Here is a 17,748-nt window from a genome sequence, read left to right on the forward strand (position 1 = left end):
GCAATCAAGTTACGAGGAACTTCACCCAGTGTAGTCATTTCCTGAAATGACGATCCTCCCACAAGTCTAGCCACTTGCACTGAAAATTAAGGTTCCCATGATAGAGCTTCTGCAGGAAAAGGAGATCCAGCCCTGTGGGCTTTGCTGAGAAATTTAAGTTGCAAAATATATTCTACCTTGCACTCAAGGCAAGATTGGACAAGGTAAATACAAGATAATCCGTTGTGCATGAAGAAAAAGTACTACAGAATTCTGTGAAGGCCTCAAAGAGTGAATGGAGAAGATCTTAATAATAAACTTTCCCAGGTGCCACGACTCAGGGAGACTCTTTAGAACCAAAGATGGCCTCTTTGGCAGAGGGAAAAAAGGAGGAGAGACAAGATGATCCAGTGACTAGGGTACTAGCCTAGGACTTGGGAAACCTGGCTACAAGTCTTTGCTCTACTACAGACTTCCCGTGTGAGCTTAGTCTCTGCCTCAGTTCCCATCTGTAACAAGGGGATAATAGCACTGCCTTGCTCACAGGGGTGTTGCAAGGATCAATACATTAAAAGATCTTGATGCTCTGATACTGTGGTGATGCGGGTCACATATCTCAGATATTACTACCAGACTCCACATGACTCAGGATTAAGGGAAAGTGGATAATTATTTGATCTACCAGTGGAATCTCAGAATGTTTTACTGTAGGGATTTTTGCTGACAGAAACTGAACACTTTAGCGTATTTGGGGGGGAATAAGGAAGGAACTTCCTTCTCTCTCCTTGCATTTTGCCAAAAATCATGGACGAATTTCATTTCAAAATTTGAGTACTGAAAAGGGCTCTGAGAGGATTAGGCAGGCATTATCACCACCATGGGTTTCCTCCTCTAATCAGGCAGTGGACCATCGTCTTTCCAAGCTTATTTTTAGGCTTAGTTTTGAGCCTCACAAATACAACACTAAAGAGAGATTTGAAAATCACAGTGCAGCAGCATCTGCAATATTGTGATTTCCTGTGAAGCTTCTGGTCACAGATACTTGAGTATTGCAGGACACAAGAGTCAGTGACCTGCTCACTAAACGAAATCCAAGTTGTGAATTGTTTGTGATATAGTTAAGTGAAGTTTTAGGATAAACAGGGGGAAAAAGCTCAAGGACACTTATTTTCCTTACACAGGAGACACAAAGACGTTATCATACAGAGACCAACTATACTTGATGTTACAGTGGTACTGGAATTACTGTTTGAGTATTCTAATGGCATGTCAATTGCTAGACCATATTCATGGTGAAGTGCTTGCAACGACTTGCTGAAGTGCTTGTTTTAGAAGTTAGCATTTGCCTTCTGAAGTTATTTTAGCAAATCTCTAGAAACTACTGCAGAAAAACATTCTGTGAACACAGACTGGTCAAATCTAAGTTTTAGAGAAAAAATGGTAACTCGTCACACATGTCTTGTGAGTCACTCTCGCACATTACCAACTTCAGGTGGTAGCGTCTTTAAACTCCCTTAATAGACTGCAGCATGAGTAATGTGTGAATTAACAGTGTAGTGTCTGGCCCTATGTGCAACAGTGAGGCAGGCACTTCAACTCTATTCCAGGACGAATGGCTAATGACATCATTGGTGAGCTGTGCATAGAGACAGAGCAATAGGGTCACATTTTTAAGCGTTCAGTATCTCCCACTTGGGGCCAGATTTCTTTTGACAATCAGCACCTAGCATGCTGAATTCCTTTGACAATCTGGCCCCAATTGCAAGTGGACAAAAACTGCAATATTATCGTCTTGCTTTCTTGAAGATCTGGCTCTCTGTGAACCAGAGGGTTTGATTCTGCCCCTAGTGAAATTTAAGCAAGATTTTAGTTTTGCAAAAACTAAAGGAAGAACATTTTAATTACAAACTAAACATCTTTTCAATAGATATACTCTAAAAACTCATTTGTTCATAGTTCTTCCAAAACCTAATTCATGACATTTCTCCAGTACTGTCTCTCTGTACCAACTGCATATGACAATTAGAATAGCTTAATTTTGCCACAAGTATTCTGCTTCACATGTCACCCAACGCGGTTTGGAGGATATTTAGTCCAGTAACTAAAGGATTAACTATATTTTAGTGCATACAAGTGGTCACATTCCTTTTGGCTACAAATACCTGGGAAAAATAAAGGATGAGAGAACCTTGTTGCAATTAAAGTAAGCTACCATTGTTGGTAATTAGGGTGGAGATAGCAATTCTTAAACTGAGCTTGCATAGCTAAGTATTCCTAAACTAGACAGACTGCTGTTTTGATTTCAGTAATTAATCTTTCAACAGAGTTAGGGTTTAAGGAAATTGAAGGGGGTGCTCTGATTTCAATCCTGAATACGTGTGAATGAACACCAATATACTTTTAGTTTGTTTGTTTTCCTAGGAAATAGCTATGTGGCATAATGAGTGTAGTTTAAGTCAACAGGATAGTGGGCCACCAGATGTCACTGAAGTACGAAAAAGCAGCATAAGATATGGAATGCCTTGTCCAAGGTTCCTGTTGTATTTCATATCACCTTCACGCTTCAGTCACACAATGGGCTGCTGTGGGCCAGCTTCACTATTAATAAGTCATACACTTTTTAAAGAGTTTAACACTCAGAAACATTGACTGTTAATCTGCCCTAGCATTATTCAACTAAACTCAGGCACTGAACATTACGGCCAGTGAAACAGTATCTCTGGGAGTGTTAGAAGTTTGGATGCAGCCATGGTTATGTTTTCAATAGCTAAGTTTCTCCTTTAAAGTAACACTTTAGTAATTTAGGTTTCAGTAGGTTTTGTTTTTTAAGGCAGCTTATGTTTGGGCCTAATATTACAAGTGTTTAAGTTAGTTTAAGGGTTTTCAAAAGTGTTAGTAAAAATATTGTCCTAGGATGTTGGAAAGTCAAAAAGCACCATTGTTCTAGTGCTTAACCAGAAAGTGAGGCTGATTGTAAACAGGAAGTGAAACAGACCAGTTGAGTTTCACTGTTTAAGCTAAGCAAAGCAAAGAATATATGCAGTTAACCAAAATTTAAAAATGAAAATTCCTTCATAGTTTTAGCTATCCATTGTTTTTATTTTAAGCATCCCTTCAAAACAAGGGCAAGGTGGATCTATTGCTCTATTAATTGTATAGAGACACTGCCCCACCTTACCCAATTTGTTACCTAATCGAGTCGTCTGTGCTTCAGGAGCAGGCATTGAATGGAAGGCTACTCAGGACCCATCTCCACTTCTGATAGTCTAAATCCCCTCTTCCTTGGGACCCCCTCCCACACTCACACAACTTCAGGTTCTGTTGGCTCCAGGGTATGTCCTGCATTGTCACAGCATTCTGAACATCAGCTACTGCACTTGTTGCCAAGTACCTCGTGTAAGAGATATATAGAACAGATATGCCTTGAAGGACCAATAACTACTATCTCCTTCTGGCCCTCAAAAGAAATTAGAAATGCTGTCCATCTCTACTTATCCCAAAATAGGAGCCAAAGCCACCTAGAAGTAAATAAAAAATGGTTCACACCATGTGAGACACAAGCTAGGGACCCACAAATCAGCCAAGGTCATAAATTCCTCTCCCCAAGAATAGAAACTAAAATGGCTAAATGAGAGTATTGTTAATCAGCTAGGCAAGAAATCACTCATAATCTCCATATTGATAAAACCTCTTTCTCCCTCCCAACTTAGCTAGAAAAAACTCCAAGTTACCAAGCAAGGGTAACATCCTGCTCTCCCATGGAAAGTAGCCCAGAGCACATTGGGCCTATAATCTAAGGGTCATCTTTGACACTGTCCTCTCATTAGGTTCACACATCCAGGCCATATCGATTTACATGAGGATTTGGGTTCCACAACCAAGATTTTTGAGATGTCACCTTGATCTGTATTTGAACCACATTTAGAAAATAGAGTCCTTCCAATTTTGGATCCAACTCAGCACCAAGAACATTGGAGCTGTTTTGGATCCAGACATTAGAATCTGATGCATGTCTGAAGAGATGGAAATTTGATTTGCTATTTGAACCAACATCTAGCAATGACAGATGTGGCAATTAAGAGGGACAGAAAGTTACAAAAGTCTGCAATGTGAAATGGTATGAAAGTGACTGTGATTTGGGACTTCAGAAGCACTATAGTGCAGAATGCCAATAGCCTCTCTAATTCTAGCAAGAGGCCATATTGTAATACTCCAAGGTAACCGGAGTAAATCTCCAAGGTGACTGGAGTACAATTTGTGTACATCTTTCTGGCATTCAGGTGTCCTTCTGACTTACGTACATCTTTCAGGATTTTAGTCACATTGGAATAGGTATTGTGAGGGATGTGGTCAGTGCCATCATGAAGGTGTGGCTACAAAAGTTTGAGAACCTCTGGACTCATAGCTTGCCAAATTTACCCAGCACTGATATTTAACATTGGACTACTCACTGGTGATGAAATAATGGTTTAATCTAATGGTTTCATCTAATAATTCTAATGGTAATTGCAGTAGTTGTTTAATTGCAGTAGTTGTACTGTTGGAAAAGTAGTACTAGGAAAATATTTAACTTTTAAAAATGGAATTTAGCAGCTGAAAATTGAAAACCAGCACAACATGATCAGACTACCAGCAAGTACCCTGCAGACCAGGGGTGACATTTTGGGAACCACTGTTTCAGTTCATTCAAGTCTTGGTTGATTTGGCTCTGCTTTCCTGGGCTATCATAGCATGAAATTAAGATGTGTGAGGGTCTGAATTGTGCAAGCTAGCAGACTTATTTCAAGTTAGTCTTCTGAGTACAGTACACTTCACAAGTAACATCTTTTTATAAAAATGTTCTGATAATACAAGAAGTCAGACTGGTCTTTTGTACTGACATATATGGGGAAAATATCCTCGTCAAACCAACCTTCACATTTTGTGAGCACGATTACTAATTTTTAGCCATCCCATCCTTGTTTGTTTTCACCATGCTCTATTGTGGGACAATTTCTCCTCCATTAGATTCATCAATCCCGCTGACTTCACTGGCATTACACAAATGCCAGATGGAACGAGATTTGGTTCTGTATTTCCAGTAGATAATTTTTTTGTAAACTTTCTAGCGTGCACGAGTTATTTGTACATATCAAGGAGATGGGCCTAAACTACAGGTAGAGACAAGCTTCAACAGAGTTAAGGGGATGTTTAGATCAGAGGATTTATTTCAGACCCATCTACTATTGCCAACGGAAAGAGAACTAAAATGTGACTTTACCAAAACTTTATACTGCAGCCTTATCTGAATAAGCCACACACGATGCTTCTTAACTACACCCATACAACTCTGACTTCAGTGGAGTTACATGTGTTTAGCACTAAAAGTTGCTCTGAATTCCCTCCCACCCACATTTAACACAAGCAAGCTCCCAACACAATCCCACTAGCCTTTTTCCCCAGCAAGAAAAATCTTGACTGATTTGCAGTGAGAGCATTTTGCCATAACTTCAGCTGAAGGAGTATGAAGCTGGAATTCTGCTTTCTGTTCTATCTGGGATTCATTCAAGCATAGAATAAGAGCAAATGATAATTTATGTAAGCTAGTAAAAGTTGGCCATTATCTACTATGCCTAAGGATATTATTTTGATAACCAATGTAGCTGGTCTTCATGGGTCTCCCCATTTTGCAAGACAGCACTGGTAACATTTTTCAGCCTAGGACCACCATTTATCTGGTATTCACGTAGCTAGTTGAAATAAAAACAAATCCATTTCTGAAAACTGTAAGGACGCCCTCTCATCACAAATCAAAGTTTCAAAATCTAGTTGTGAAACTCACGTGGAAAGCCACAGCATTGAATGTCTTAACAATATTGCTTAATCTTTGTTTGGTCCATTTTTGTACCAGGTGAGAGACTAAACCCTGGAAGGACCATTTAGAGATCCATGCAGTCTTAGTCACTTATCCATTGGGTTCTCTCTTAATTAAGATGCAACAACAGATCAGGAGTTACTTAACATGATTAATGATGAGTTACCAAATTATCATAAAAATACAGGCTGCCCTCTAGAACAGCGATTCTCAACCAGGGGTCCGCGAGCCCTTTCAAGGGAATTGTGGGGTCCCACGGCTGAAACCCAGACCCTGAGCCTTAGCGCCCCCTCACACCCCAGCACCCTCCACAGGGCTCGAGCCAGGAGGCGTGGGGCTGAAGCCCCGATCCCCACCAGTGCCCCCAGGGGGCTGAAGCCAAAACTCTCAGGAGACGCAGGGCTGAAGCCCCAATCCCTGGTGCCTGCCATGGGGCTGAAGCCTGATCCATGACGCCTCCCATGGGGCTGAATCCGGGAGGCGCGGTGCTGAATCCCTGAGCCCTGGTATTCCCTGTGAGGCAGAAGCCCTGAGCCCATAGGTAGAGTTGGGGACATGGAGGGCATTGCTCCCCCCCCAAATTGCAGTGCAAGAGCACGGCAGTCCAGGGGGCAACTCCACACCTCCCCCGCATCCTCTCCCCAGGGGCAGTGAGTTGTATGGGCCCATGGAGCCCATGCTCCAGCAAATTCAGGGCCCTGGGGGCCTGGCTCCACCAATGTTCGGGGCCGAGTCTTTCCCCCGGTCCCACCTGCTGCCCCTGTGCGCCTCCCCCGGAGTGTCCCCCAGCCCCACCCGCATGCCTCCCCTGAGCGTCCCTGCCTCACCTGTGCCCTGGGCGGCTGCCCCTTGCAGCTCCACGCTGCGCTCCCTTGCCGGCCACTGGCAGCTCCCTGTGGAGGGAGGAGGCGCAGCAGTATGGCAGCCCACCCCCTACGGCAGGCGACTCCGAGGGGGCTTATCCTGTCTGGCTCTCCTGAGCAGCAGCCTGGGGCTTGGGTGAGTGTCAGGGGGTGGAGGGAAGAGAGGGGGACCCTCCCCTGGAGCTCACTACTGCCAGCAGGGAGAGGGCTGGGGGGAGTCCTCCTATCTGGCCCCAGCCCCGAGGCAGACTGTCTGCTGTACCCCAAAGTTTGAACTCCTCATCCCTGGCCCAGCCCCACCCCAGAGCCCGCACCCCCAGCTGGAGCCCTCACCCTCCTGACCCCAACCCTCTGCCACTCCTGCACCGTGAACCCAACATCCCCGGCTCCACACGGCAGCCCTCACCCCCGCACCTCAACCCTCTGCCCTACCCGGAGCCTCTTCCCACACTCCAAACCCCTTGGCCCCACCCCATTAATTTTGTGTAATAATAATCAACAATGGATAAATTCTTAATAAAGTTACCCAGAGAAAAGGAACAAAAGGGTAATTCATCAAGTGACGGCCTCATTTTCAACACTCAGCTTGCAAAATGAAATTAGACAACAGAAAGATCTGGCAAATCTAAAAGATCAGAAAAAGAGTTTTCATCAGTCTTGGCTGTCAAGATTTACGTGGTTGGAGTACAATAGCGAATTAGACAGAGCGTTTTGCTTTTGAGGGTTATTGATCCAAGAGTGCTTGGTTGTTTCCGTATTCAAAAGAGTATAAATAAAGTTGATATTCTTAGTTAAATACATTTTTCTTACAATAGTGATATTGTGCAATATAGGGAAACTGTTAAACGCTTACTGTTTCCAGTCCATTTTTACATTATTTTAAAAAATATATATCAGCTTACAAGGCAGGTGTGGTGAGGGGGTGGGACTTGGACCCGTTCTAGGCACCACCAAAAATGATACAAACCTGCCGCCACTGCTCTTCTCACCCCCTGGCCAGGTCGGGGGCGGGAAGAGAGAACCGATGTAGTGGCACAAACAGATCCCCATGGCAGAATTTCCTATCTAGGTTGTACTGAGCAATGCCCACCCAAACTGAGCAGGCTCAGTAGGTAACTGCTATTGGTGGAAAAATGTGCCAGCTGCTGTTTTTGCTGTTACACTGCGCAAGGCGGGGCAGCTGCTGCTCTGGCTGGTGCCATGGAGCAGGCAGCCGCAGCGTTCCCTCCTCTCCTGCTGGTGCCCCAGGTTGAAGCTGCTCCTCAGCTCTGGAGTCCCAGCTCCCTTTGCTCCTGCAGAGGCAGCCGGTAAGAGCCGCCAGGGTGGGGAGACCCGGCTCCGTGGCTGGCAGACCCCTCTGGGAACAGGGACCGCAGGGGAGCTCTCCCAGCACACAGCTTCTAGTACTCCTCTCTTACACCCTCCCTGCACCCTGAGCTACCCCCTGCCTACACACAGCCCTTAGCTACCTCCTTCTTGCACCCACAGCCACCCCATGCACACACAGCCCTAGCTACCCCCTTCCTGCGCCCAAAGCTGTTTTCAAACTTTTTGAGGTAAGCCCCCCATCGTTGAGTTATAATTTTTGGTTGCACCCCCTCCCGCAACCCAGACAGGCGGGTGGCCTGCTGAGATGAATCAGGGGGTGGAGGTGGCACTCCCTCCCTGGAGCGCTGGCCCCAGCTCCACCCAATAGAAGTCAAACTATGCCTATGCCCAAGACCCTTGCCTTGAAGCCCCCGCCGGGCCCTGGACTTTTTATAGCACATTGAAGGGGGCCTCAGGGAGAAAAAGTTGAGAACCCCTGCTCTAGAATGTTAGGACGCTGCAAGGGTAGAGAATAGAGCCTTCTGTATAGAACTACGTAGGTTAGCAACTGAAAACAATGTTTGTTATAACCTAATTGTGGCAAGTATTTAAACCAACATTAATTATAACTGAAGTAAATGCAAGTATAAGGTAAGACCAATATCATGTAGCGTTCCCAAAATGTTTTAATCCCTAAAAAGGTTTTAATTTTCCAGGTACAGACCATTAAGTGGCAGAACTCCAAGCAAGAAAAACAGTGAAATGTTTGACAACATCCCTGAAGAGCTAGCCAACATGGAAGTGGTGTCATATACATAGCATCTATAGTTTCACCAAGGAAAGTTCTTCTGGCAGCTCTTCACCAGGCCTTCTTGTAACATTAGATGTAACCAACCACACCTGTATTAGGTATGATTCACCATTACATACATCTGCCTTTGGAGATTCTTTTACATTCATAAAGCCTTTTTCATCCCAAATTCCTACACAAGCTATATACAGCATCACTGGAAGGCAGCCATATCCAGTATGGAGGGCAGCCTACAATTTACTCTTGAGAGTGAAAAGGAAAGGGAAGTTTTGGCCAGTGATTAGTGTACTCTATGCTTACCATTATACTGACCATGATTATGCTCTTTTCTGAAGCGTCCATTTTCTACACCCAGGTCATTGATTGATAAAGTTTAGAAAAGCCACAGCCAGTTAGAACGCAGCTATTTATGGGTAGTATATATTTTATTCCATAAACACAAGAGCTGTCACTTACAGAGGGGAAGAATGGTCCAAAAGCTATGGTGCAAGCCTGAGAATCTGATTCAATTCCCTGCTTTGCCACAGACGTCGTCTGATCTTGGGCAAGTCACTTAGTCTCTGTGCCTCAGGTTCCCATCTGTAAAATGAGGATAACCGTACTACCCTCAGAGGGGTGAGGAGAGGATAAATACATTAAACTGTGACACACTCATATGGTCCCCACTACTGTCTTCATCTAGCAGACTCTAAGGTATAACATGTTTTTAGAATTCCTTGCGTGCCTCTTAGTGCTTTGTTTTGCCTGTTGTTCATAGAATATCAGGGTTGGAAGGGACCTCAGGAGGTCATCTAGTCCAACCCCCTACTCAAAGCAGGACCAATCCCCCATAGTTGCCCCAGATCCCTAAATGGCCCCCTCAAGGATTGAACTCACAACCCTGGGTTTAGCAGGCCAATGCTCAAACCACTGAGCTATCCCTTTTTGTATGAATTGTTGTATTGATCCTTGAAGAAAATGCTCTACAGTATAAACCACAGATACATATCTAGGTCTTCAGCATTGCTATCACTTGCAAGCAAACAATCATTAACATGAACGGTCTGCTGACATCATTCCAGATATAAATATGCATTCAAACTCTCTGAATGCTTAAAGGAAGTCTTCCTTCATCTGTTCCTCCAGGGAGTTGAGAACTGTCTCTGAGGATGTGCTATTCTGACTGGAAACAAATCAACACCTTGGCTGCAATCCACATGCTCTGAAACTTAACTCACTTTTCTATCTACAATATATTTTTGCGCCCCCATTTTCCCTTAGTTCAGGTCTGCACAGGAGGACATCACTAGAGGGACCTAAAAGCAATCCACGGTAACTAGTCTCATTTCTGGAGTACTGTATCATTCCAGGTTATCATATTGTTTGTCTGCATTTGTCATCTCATACAATCTCAGTATTTCTATGGCTGTAGAATTTTAAATACAATAGTGATAAATAAGCATTGTTAGGGATTTACTAATGTGATATGCCACTACACTGTCTGCTAGATTCTTGTTTGTATCTTTCAGTAATAAAAACCTATTTTCATAGTGTAAGCAGGGTCTGAATGAATGCTTCCCGGACAACTAGCTGGGAGAGGGAGAGACTTGGGTGTGTTTATGTAAATACAGTTTGCTCCTGCTCTGCTTAGATATTCAGCACATAGAACAGTGTCAAAGGAATCAATTTTGGTGGGTGTTGGTTACAAATCACTTTGTACATTTTTACAAATCACTGAATGCAGGGGTAGTGAAATGCTGTTACCAAAATGTTGTAATTATTGGAGGAGTACAGGGAAGCAGGACTATGTTTAACCTGTCCCAAATGAGGGGGGTCACCTTCAGCTGAAAGGACGTCATTAAGCCAGGGGCTCCATTGCCAGAGCCCTGTGAAAGTAAGAGGGATGGTGTCAGGGATGATTCCCCACTCTGCCACTTTGAGTGCAGAAAGTGGGGACCTGCAAGGATTCTAAAATTTAATAATGACCACTCCAGACTTGTATTAAACCCCCAAAGGTTACAGCTTCTCTCTGACCTTGTAGGGGTAGATGCTGCCACCACCCAAGTACAAAAACCCCTTTTTGGAATCCAGGAAGGCATACTTGCAAATTCTTTCCTGTGGGGTACCTCAAGTCCTTTCACCCACCCCCTACCGGGAAGAGCTGAGAAAGAAAACAAAGGAAATCAGCTGTTGCCACCAGCTGATTAAACATCATATGCACAAACCTCTTAGGACACAAAAATCCAAACCTGTTCTTTAAAAAAAAAAAAAAAGATAAATTTTATTAAAAACAAAAAAGAAAGAAAATACATTTGGAATTTAGGCTTTTTGCTAGATTAAAAAAAAACAATTACAAGGATTAAGCATTAAGATCGCTCTTGATGTCCAATTTAAAGGTTACAAGCAAAACAAAAGCACCTGGGGTTAGCACAGAGGAGTCCACAAGCCATAAAGAAATAAAAGAGATAAACCTAATCGTGTCTTCCTAGACATTTCCTGATCTACTTACATATCTGGGGTTTCAAATGAGTAGTTTCTAGGTATGATTTGATGATTTTCATACCTGGCACAAGCTTTTTACAGCATAGTTCCAGAACTGTCACCTCCCTCTGGAGAACAACAACAGACAGGCAAACGGGAATCTTTTCCCCCCCAATTTTTAGAAAGTTCTAGCCTTCCCATTGGCTCTTTTGGTCAGGTGCCTACTCCCTTCCCTTTATCTATGGACTTTTTAAACTCTTTTTAGGTAAACCAAGTAGAGAACAGCTACGAACAAGGATTTTATAGCTAACTGGCTGGCTGGGTGTCCATAAAAGGGAGCTACCCCCCACTCCTTCATTTATCACAGGTGGGGACAGGAATCCCCACCCAGGAGGCTGCACACCCTCATCAAGGGTCCTCCCTAGACTGGTTTAACCTGTTACTCCATACTGTTCAAAGAACAGAGCTAAATAGGCTTCAGTAGGAACCTCTTTCTTATGTTAAATGCCCTATCAAAGCTGAAATCAGTTGTGGTAGGACTGTGTTTTGGCTCTGCCTGCTAAGAGATAAAAATCACTGAGAGCTGAAATAACTTGAGATAGGGCAGTGTTTCTGCCCAGCTTGCAGAAAATTACTAAGAGATTGATGTGCAGAGGTCACAGCAGAGAGGCAGGTGGCAGCAGAAGGTGACTGACAGTCAGCTGGTGAACGGGAGTGGCTGGAGCAGTGGAGAGGCACGATGGGGGCGGCTGATGGAGAGGTGTGGTGAGCAGGCAGCCAGCAGGGCGCAGGTGGACAGCTGCGATGAGCAGCCAGCAGAGTGGCTGGCAGAGAGGGGCAGCAAATGAGTGCTCGAGCAGTGGAGCAAATAAGGTCTCTCTTTACCCCACCAAGGGGGGAGGTGAACCCTGTAGATGCACCTCTGAACTCTGGGTCTGCACTGACCAGGGACAGCAACTGTGAGTGGGGTGCAGAGAAGTGTCGGGCACGTGAAAGGGACTTTTGGGTTGCTGGATTTAAGAATCTGAGGGGAAAAGACACTGCCCAACCTACTTGAGGGTGGGTCTTTTACTCATGGTTTATGTTTATGAACTCTGTTTGCCTTGTTTTCCCAAATTAACACCCAGTTACTTCCCTCCTTTTATTAAAAGTTTCTTTTCTACACTCAGACTCTGTGCTTGTGAATGGGGAAGTATTGCCTCTCAGAGGCGTCCAGGGGTGGTGTGTACATTTCCCAGATTATTGGGTAGGAGCTTGAGCCGGTTCTGTGTTGTATCAATGTTTCTATGGTTCTATTAGAAAGGAACCCCTAGATATAGAACCTGACCCTGGTTGCTGCTGGCTCCACCTGGCAGAAGGGTTACAATAGCATAAGAAATCAGAGTGAGATATTGAGTAACTCATGATTATGGCTGCAGGACTGTCACATTGGTAGGGGATGGGGGAGTCATAAATAGTATGGATTTTCCTATTTATCCATGGTGTGTGTGTGTGAATGTGAGAGACAGAGACTGACTCACCCTGCAGCAGTGGCTCCTATCCTGTGGGCTGGGCATTGTGACCAGGAACGCAGGATTGCAGCACCACTCAGGTTTGGCCTGGCTATCCCTCCGTCAGGAGCTGGCCCTGTCTGTGCCCAAGGTGAGTATGGGGCAGCTCACTCTCAACCCCAGGGCCTAGCCCTGTGGAACACAGGAGCCGCTGCTGCTTGAGGTGAATGTGGGGCAGGCTCACTCTCCAGCTGTGCTCTCACCCCCACAACCCTTGGCCCCACCGAGGCCATGATTGGGGTTGCGGTGCCAGGATGGAGGATGCTGTTTCAGGTAGGCAGTACCCCCCTCATTTGCCAGTGCATTTTTTCATAAAAAAATCACTGAGCAGTCACTAAACCCATGACTTTCATTAAATTTACCACAACTTCTCTGTGATTTTTTATTTAAAAAAAAATGATGTGACAAATCTGCCGTCCTACTCGTCATGAAACATCAGGCATGATCCCAGACTCAGATTGCTAGAATAGGAGCATGATCAGGCCCAGGATAATCTGCTGTTATGAGTCTCTGGTGGTCACAAGATATTATGTAGCAGGTCTTTGGGGTCAGCATACTAACCAAATAAAGAAGGATGACCCACTGAATAGGGCACTAGCTGAGGACTCCAGAGGCCTGGGTTCAAGTCTCTGCTCTGTCACAGTCTCCCTATGTATCATAGGCAAGTCTCTGTGCCTCAGTTCTACATCTGTAAAACGTGGGTGTTGTGAGGCTAAACATATGAAGGACTGTGAAGTTCTCAGATACTATGGTGATGGGGGCAATATAAACACCTAAGATAGGCAGACAAACCACAAAGAAAGACCTGCTGAGATTCTTATTTTGAGTGAGCTCTCATTTGGCCTTATTTTTAAAACATTTCTGAAAATATCTCACTCTCTTGGAACAGTGGCTTTTGCAGTGTGTGTCAACCAGAAATCAAAGTCGGAACACCTTGACAGCCCTGCCCACATGGCCTATGGTCAACTACTTGCAGGATCACTAAATACTCATAGGATTGGCTACCAAAGCAGACACTCCTTTTTTTATTTTTTCCACTTCCATCTAGCATCCATATCCAAATATAAATAAGTGTGAACATGGCCTCTGAAGGCACACTGTACTTAACAGAAGATTACATACGATTACAGAAATTTAGTCATTGTTTTCTTCCCTACCCAAAGACATGTTGGCTGTTCCCCACCTTGAAACTGCACCAGACAATTGTTTTGTCACTGTTTTATTTCACGTTCCTGAAACAAAGGGTCAAGATGCCAATACCAGAATTTTATTGTCATGGTGTTTCTGCTACTTTGTCTCGAGCAGAGTAGTCTGCTAGAGTTTGTCAGGACAGAGTTGTGACCTGTAGTCTCTTTCAAGCATATAGAAGAAACCCACATCCAAGTAAACTGGAAAGGCAGGTAAAATAGTGTGGCTTACTTGTATTTTAAATGGAGTATTACCAGGTACTTGTCTGCTTTGTTCTTGTGAGCAGGCAGCATACTGAGGTTTATGAGTGTTGAATGGTATATTTTCTTTTGGTGAAAAATGATGGTCTCTGCTACTGTTCTGACTCATTTAGGAATAGGCAGTTATGGTCTCCCTCTTTATTCCGTTTCTGTAAGGAAGGTCAGAAAACAGGCCTTATAAATAATCTACTCAATTACTGTCTCTAATATACCCGATTGGCTTCCAATGTAGTAATCCTTAGTTTTCAGCCATGCTACCTTGTGAAGCAACCTTGTTGTTTCATAAGCTAAAGACGTTCTAAAGCTGAAAGCGATCCATATACTTGATCCTACAGCTTTACATAGTGACTACGGTAGTGACTACAGTGGGACTACCTTTCTGAATAAAAGCTATAAGGATTTACCAATGTAAATGACATGTTAAATGGAGTTGAGCAGGACTTTGTTTATAAAGCCCTGGACAGTCACAGAAGATGAAAATTCGAATTTAGGAATACTCTGATCCTGGGTAAGTCACTTGGCCTCCATGCTTCAATATTCCAGTCTGTAATATACTGATTTTCCTTACCTTACAGGGCTTGTACTCCTGTGGCTTACTTCACTTGTGTTGGTGAAATGTGTTCAGGCCCATTGCATGAAGATGCTCCTGGAAAAAACAGAAGTTAAGGAAACAAGTGTAAGCTGGTGGAGTGATTCAACTGGTTGAACAGACAAATATAACTCAAGCCACCTGTGTTTCTCTTCCCCCTTCAGAGCACAATAGCTGCGAAAACAAAAACACTAATTTTACATGACCAGAAATCAAGCCAAGAAGTACCCAACACTTGAGCATGACCTGAGCACCAAAGTGGCCGGATAGAAAACCTTCCTCCACAAGGCATTCTCCCTTTAGTTCAGCCCCCCGCACTCTCCCCAGTAGCTGACTTTATAGCGTTTCCTTCCCTCGGGCATCTGTGAAAACTGAGTCAGGACTTACTAGGTCTCGTCTACACTAGAAAAATTTATACTGATTTAACCTTTGGTTAGGGATGCAATTTTTTACCTATATAGTTATACCAATGTAAGTGCAAGAGTGGAAGCAGTTAAACTAGTGTACCTTATTTTGCTTCCCAGCCTGGAATAAGCACTTTTATGCTGGTATAACTGCATCCACAGTAGGGGGCTTTGCAGATTTAACTATACCAGTATTGTTAAAGTGCAAAATCTTTTCTAGCATAGACAAGGCCTCACTGCTTGCTGATGACCTCTTAGGGCTCTGCTATACAAAGTCACACCCAGAGCCATTGCTCCCATTGGTCTCTGTAGGAAGACTCCTTGGTTACAGATTGAAAGATACTAACAAATACCAGGGAAAAAAAGTTATTTGCCATGCATAGAAGCTGGCTTTTGTTTTGTGCACCAAGTTTGATATAAATTGTTGACAATAATGTGTGTACTTTTTAAAAATATTTTTGTTTCTCCAAGGCTCTGTGCTACTGCAATAGAAGATGCAACTCATATTACTGTTAACTTTACATAACTTTTAGTGTTATGTAGTCAAATATCATTCAGAAAGAAGATTCTCTATCACTGCAGTTAATTTTGGCCATCTATCATTTTAAAAGCTTCACAATTTATGCCTGTAATGTACAAGGAAGACAAGCACTAGGGCTGTAAGTACAGTTATCTCTAGAGTGCATTTTTGGAGGAGATAATGGGTAACAAATTAATTCAGATTAAAAGAGGACAACAGTCCTAACTACCTAGCGCACTAGTATAGTCTTCTCTTTCTATAACTTTTCCACTTATGACATTTACAGGGAACTACTGCCTCAAATTTGGTGTCTCTCCTGATTACATGAATATACAGCAACATCCCCATTCTACAGAGACTTGAAGAATGCAAAGTATTTTAACAAAAGTGCTTTAATCTACACAAAACCCCCACGAGCTAGATAATAATCCCATTATACAGTTGAGGAAACTGAGGAAGAGCTGTTAAGTGACCAGCCAATGACCAGAAAAGGAGTCAGTACCAAAGCCAGTATTTTAACTCCTGGCTCCCGGCCCTCTGGTCAAATCATGAGACCATGTCATATTCTCATTTACAGAAGTGTAGCCTCTTATTTTCTTCAAATGAGAATACTTAAATTTGTGTCCTTCTGACAACATACCAACCTCAGACAAGCCAAATCTAAACACTGACTCCTCCATATTTCTTCTCCTGAAATTCACTTGATAGATTGCAAAGTGCTACAAAACTGGATGTCTTTTGAGTTAGACCAGACTCTGTAAGTGAGGAAGCAAAAATCTTCCAACTCACCTAAAAAGAAAAAAAAAAAAAATCACAAGGTTACACCCATTGATTGATTAATTCTCACAACACACTTTAGTACCCCTTTTAGACATGAGGATATGATGAGATGTAATGGCAGGTCCAAGGCCATCAAAAGAGTCAAACTCAAAATTTCTTGTGGCTATTCCCCTCTAATGTACCCCAGTTTTACACTGGTATAACCACTAACTTCAGTGACACTATACTAGGGTTGTCAATTAATCACAGTTAACTCACACGATTAACTCAAAAAAATTAATCACGGTAAAAATTTAATCATGATTAATTGCACTGTTGAACAATAGAATACCAATTGGAACTGGGGACACAGCATTTCTGAAGAATCAAGACCAGGCTGTATCAAGTTGGACATCTGTCACACAGTCAGCTTATCTCTGTCCTGACATTCCTGTGTGGACCATGCCTCAGTTTCCCCATCTGTTAGTGCTTTTGGTGTAATTGCACAAACTTACCAGTTTCAAGGTAAGATCATTCTGCTTTAATGAAATCTCAAACAGAGCTACCCCTCTTAGAGTGTGATTCACCACCACCCAGGGGTGAAAATAACTTGAAGGATTTAAATTGGAGGTTTCAGAGTAACAGCCGTGTTAGTCTGTATTCGTAAAAAGAAAAGGAGTACTTGTGGCACCTTAGAGACTAACCAGTTTATTTGAGCATGAGCTTTCGTGAGCTACAGCTCACTTCATCGGATGCATAGCATATCGTGGAAACTGCAGAAGACATTATATACACACAGAGACCATGAAACAAAACTTCCTCCCACCTCACTCCCCCGCTGGGAGGAAGTTTTGTTTCATGGTCTCTGTGTGTATATAATGTCTTCTGCAGTTTCCACGATATGCTATGCATCCGATGAAGTGAGCTGTAGCTCACGAAAGCTCATGCTCAAATAAACTGGTTAGTCTCTAAGGTGCCACAAGTACTCCTTTTCTTTTTAAATTGGAGGTAAATTGGAGTCCTGAGGGGGCGTGGCCTCAACTGAAAGAAGCGGGGCCTTTAAATCAAGATTTAAAGGCCCCGCCTCTTCCAGTTGAGGCCAATCAAGTTTTAAAGGCCCCGTGGCTCCAGCTGTGGCTGGGAGCCCCCGGGCCTTTAAATCACCCCGGAGCTACCAGCTGCAGAGGTGGCTGAGAGCCCCAG

General features: G+C 43.5%; 1 long non-coding RNA gene across 1 annotated transcript; it reads right to left on the bottom strand.

Moving 5' to 3' along the window:
• Positions 1-13,254: 13,254 nt before the first annotated feature.
• Positions 13,255-17,101, bottom strand: LOC119563880. The gene is made up of 3 exons (XR_005222635.2): positions 16,431-17,101; positions 14,842-14,919; positions 13,255-14,422 (listed from the first exon to the last, which is right to left on the bottom strand). It is a non-coding gene; the product is annotated as an uncharacterized LOC119563880 (long non-coding RNA).
• Positions 17,102-17,748: the final 647 nt, after the last annotated feature.

This window comes from Chelonia mydas, chromosome 17, assembly GCF_015237465.2.
Source record: "Chelonia mydas isolate rCheMyd1 chromosome 17, rCheMyd1.pri.v2, whole genome shotgun sequence".
In the NCBI taxonomy this organism is placed as follows: domain Eukaryota; kingdom Metazoa; phylum Chordata; order Testudines; family Cheloniidae; genus Chelonia; species Chelonia mydas.